Below are 4,350 nucleotides of genomic sequence, written 5' to 3'. Positions count from 1 at the left end.
TGTCAGAGCAGATCGCTTAACTATGAAGTTAACAATCTTCACCACTGTGGCCACGACCTTGTTAAGATCTGCATTTGACATCTTTGCACAGAGGTTTTCTTGGTGTATAATGCAGTGGAGTCTCATGATGGGGTGACCGACTTGTTTCTCAATTAATGTGACCGCTACCTTGTTTCGCCCGACCATGGCGGGAGCGCCATCTGTTGTCACTGTAAAGATCTTGCTTATGTCAATCCCTCGCTCCTCAAAATGCTCCATAAACACTTTGGTTATGTCCTCACCTTTTGTTGTTTCAGGCATTGGTTTTAAGCAGCAGAGCTCTTCTCTTACAGTCGAATCACAGTATCTTACCATAACTGCCAAGCGTGGTATGTCGTTCACGTCCACGCTCTCATCCAGTGCAACGCTGAATACCGTGGCTTCTTTAAAACCAGCTGTCTGCTGCGCGCAAACGTTTTCTGCCAGTTCCTCGATGCGTCGTTCAACAGATCTGGCTGACACTGGGATTGCTTTTATTCTTGATTTTATTGTCTCTTTGTTTGGTAAGGAATTAAACAAAACCTCTGAGCTACAGAGGAAAGCTTCCTTAATATATTCACCGTCAGTGAATGGCTTTCCATGCTTCGCGATGCAATGAGCAATGCGATAGCTTGCTTCGGTAGAATCCTTGTTAGCAGTGGCAAAGGCTTTGAGAGTGTTTGCCTGTTTCCCATAACCAGACACGGCACGTTTGATGGATTCAGCCTTGTCTGCCTCATCCTTGAAAGTTGTCTTGTGTTTGGTCTCAAAATGCCGTTTGACACTTGACGTCCGGCAAACAACATTTTCCAGACATAAAGTACACACAGCACGGTCCTTCTGAAACACAAAACCCCACTCTTCTGTCACACGAGGGCTGGAATGTCCGAACATTTATTTTAGATTTCTTAGGTAGCGGACCTGCCATTGTCTACCGGGCCTGCTCCGTCACTGATTAAAACATTTTTTTGGGCTGGAGTCGTAAATCAATTTACCGTAAATAACACGTCGCGCATATCTGCCAATTGCTGTGAAAGAGGTAATTTAGCATGCAGATGAGAAAGCACTTCAACATTTCCCCCAAAACAGCTCATTATGGGTACTGCAATTTGTGAAGTGCCGGCGCGGCAGCAGGGCGTTCCTCCGTGGTGAAACGATCAGCACTACAACACAGTGGAAATCGCCTGGAGTTAAAGAGAGCGGGGCTGCATATTTTGCACACTTATTCCACTTATTCCTAGCGTGCCACTGGTTACGGTGCCACGTGCCAACGGTGCCACGGGTGCCATGGGTTGCCGACCCCTGCTTTACATAAACCTGCCAGGATTAATTTAGTCAGAAACAGAGTGTTTGTACTTTGCCCCCCTGTATCTGTGTTTCATTTTTATAAAGTCGATGGGAGACTGATACAATTTGACTTTTTAAAATGAAACACAGATACAGGGGGGCAAAGTACAAACACTATGTTTCTGACTAAATTAATCCTGGCAGGTTTATGTAAAGTATAAGTGTCTTGTTCAGATAAGGGAATGCTCTGGTTTTTGGACAAAATTAACATGGGATCACTCCTGTCACCGGACGTACTTCGTCTCACTGGAATAGTAACGGTCATAGTGAATATAAAATCGTCCCCATGTATCCGGCCAATGACGGGAGAGTTTTGAAAGAGACAAAACACTGTTCCATACATTTAAAAACACTTAAACAATTAAACAATGTTTACCTGCCAACAAGCAGCAGTGTGCTGTCATTTCAAACATGTTACCCCCACTGTTTAACACAGTTTTACCTGTGTTTTGAAGACTCTTTCCTGGGTCAATGTGTCCTCTTTCTCCCCCCCCTGGGTGTGTGTGAGACAAGTCAAGTGAGTCAGCCTGCCAACCAGCAGCAGTGTGCTGTCATTTCAAACATGTTACCTCACTGTTTAACACAGTTTTACCTGTGTTTTGAAGACTCTTTCCTGGGTCAATGTGTCCTCTTTCTCCCCCCCTGGGTGTGTGTGAGACAAGTCAAGTGAGTCAGCCTGCCAACCAGCAGCAGTGTGCTGTCATTTCAAACATGTTACCCCACTGTTTAACACAGTTTTACCTGTGTTTTGAAGACTCTTTCCTGGGTCAATGTGTCCTCTTTCTCCCCCCCTGGGTGTGTGTGAGACAAGTCAAGTGAGTCAGGCTGCCAACAAGCAGCAGTGTGCTGTCATTTCAAACATGTTACCCCACTGTTTAACACAGTTTTACCTGTGTTTTGAAGACTCTTTCCTGGGTCATTGTGTGCTCACCAGGGGCACGAGAATACCCTCCACAGAAGGGGTCGTGGTTCCGTGAAGAAGGCCGAATTTGGGTGCTCATAGGCAGCCTGCTGCAGAGTCATTTTCAGGCTCCTCTCCACAATTGTCCCCCTAAAATGATTTTAAATCATTATTTTTGCATTTAAATGCATTTATTCTATCATTTATATGGTTCCCCAACACAATGCACATAGTCTGGAGCTCACTGGGGTCCTGCATATAATTTAATCAGGCGTTTTAACACTTTTTCCCATGAAAATGATTTTTAATCACTATCATGGGGCTATGAAAATAAAATTCCGGGTAATGCAGAGCACAAGTGCACCTTTTACTATTTAAATGTATTTGTATTATATATATTTGGGCTAGAAAGGTGACCTCTCTGGGTGATTTAGTCAGTTTATGGAGCTTAGCCCACAAATCCTGGATGATCCAGGCCGAATTTGGGTGCTCATAGGCGGCCTGCCAGGCGCCCCCACCCGTGGAAAGCAAAAAAAATTGAAGAAAACGCTTAATTATAACTTAAAATAATCAAAAATGAAGTTTTGAAAAATTGTCAAAAAAATGACAGAGTGCCAACGGGAGAAGGGGCCAGACTATTGGCGCTTCGGGCCGATTTTTCCCCTTCTCCGATGGTTGGTACAACGGAGAAGGGGAAAAAGTCCCTGGGCTTCATTTCCACTTCTCTGTTAAAAAGATTCATCCATACTTTTCAAACTACCGTCTGCACGAAATCGGAAACCCAGTTTTTGGGTGCACTCAGAAAAATAACGGCTGTTGCAAATCATGGAAGAATGTATCCGCTCACCAAGCACTTTGAGTGGGCCTAATTTTGTGCCTCAAGGACCCCCCAGCCTGGTTCTCTCAATACTTAAAGTTTGACATGGAGGAATGCGAGGGCACTTTGCAGGTGACTCTACCCGATTATGAGACACTATTTTGGGGCGTATTTTTTACATTTCTCTGGTTCTCCAAATAGTTTAAGTTCGACATTTTGAGCCATGGAGGAATGCGAGGGCACTTTGCAGGTGACTCTACCCGATTTTGAGGCACTATTTTGGGGCGTATTTTTTACATTTCTCTGGTTCTCCAAATAGTTTAAGTTCGACATTTTGAGCCATGGAGGAATGCGAGGGCACTTTGCAGGTGACTCTACCCGATTTTGAGGCACTATTTTGGGGTATAATTTTTACATTTTGACCCCTTTGCCCGGTTATCACCAAAGTTGAGTTGGATGATTTCGACCATGGAGGAATGTCAGGGGAGTCCGCGGGGGACTCCTGCGGGGTCATGAGGCACTATTTTGGGGTACAATTTTTACATTTTGACCCCTTTTCCCGGTTCTCACCAAAGTTGAGTTGGATGATTTCGACCATGGAGGAATGTCAGGGGAGTCCGCGGGGGACTCCTGCGGGGTCATGAGGCACTATTTTCGGACACTTTTTTCCCATTTTCCCCCCTTTTGCCTGGTTCTTTTTATTTTTATTTTTTTCCCTGTTTTGGCCCGTTTGACCCGGTTCCTTCTCCCGGGGGCACTGCCCGGTCCCGGGTGCCCCCCCCAGGGCTCGCTTACAGCCGTTTCACCCCCCCACATTGACGGATTTTGACCATTTTGCCCGGTTCTCACCAAAGTTGAGTGTGATGATTGCTGAGTCATGATGCACTATTTTGGGGTACATTTCCCCCATTATCAACACGGACTAGAGATGTCTCGGAGATGGCTCGGAGCCCACACCCTGGTTCTATGTAACCCTGGAGGAATGTCACATGAGTCGACAGGGGACTGCTGCTGGCTAATGAAGGACTATTTGGGGTACATTTCCCCCATTATCAACACGGACTAGAGATGTCTCGGAGATGGCTCGGAGCCCACACCCTGGTTCTATGTAACCCTGGAGGAATGTCACATGAGTCGACAGGGGACTGATGCTGGCTAATGAAGGACTATTTTGGGGGTACTTTTTTTTCATTTTCACCCAAATTTCCCTGGATGAAATATTTTTTAGTTTTTTTAGTTTTTAGCCCAGTTTTGGCCACAGCGTTGC

This window comes from Trematomus bernacchii, unplaced genomic scaffold (assembly GCF_902827165.1).
Source record: "Trematomus bernacchii unplaced genomic scaffold, fTreBer1.1, whole genome shotgun sequence".
Lineage (NCBI taxonomy): Eukaryota > Metazoa > Chordata > Actinopteri > Perciformes > Nototheniidae > Trematomus > Trematomus bernacchii.
Note: the sequence above shows the minus strand (reverse complement) of the source record.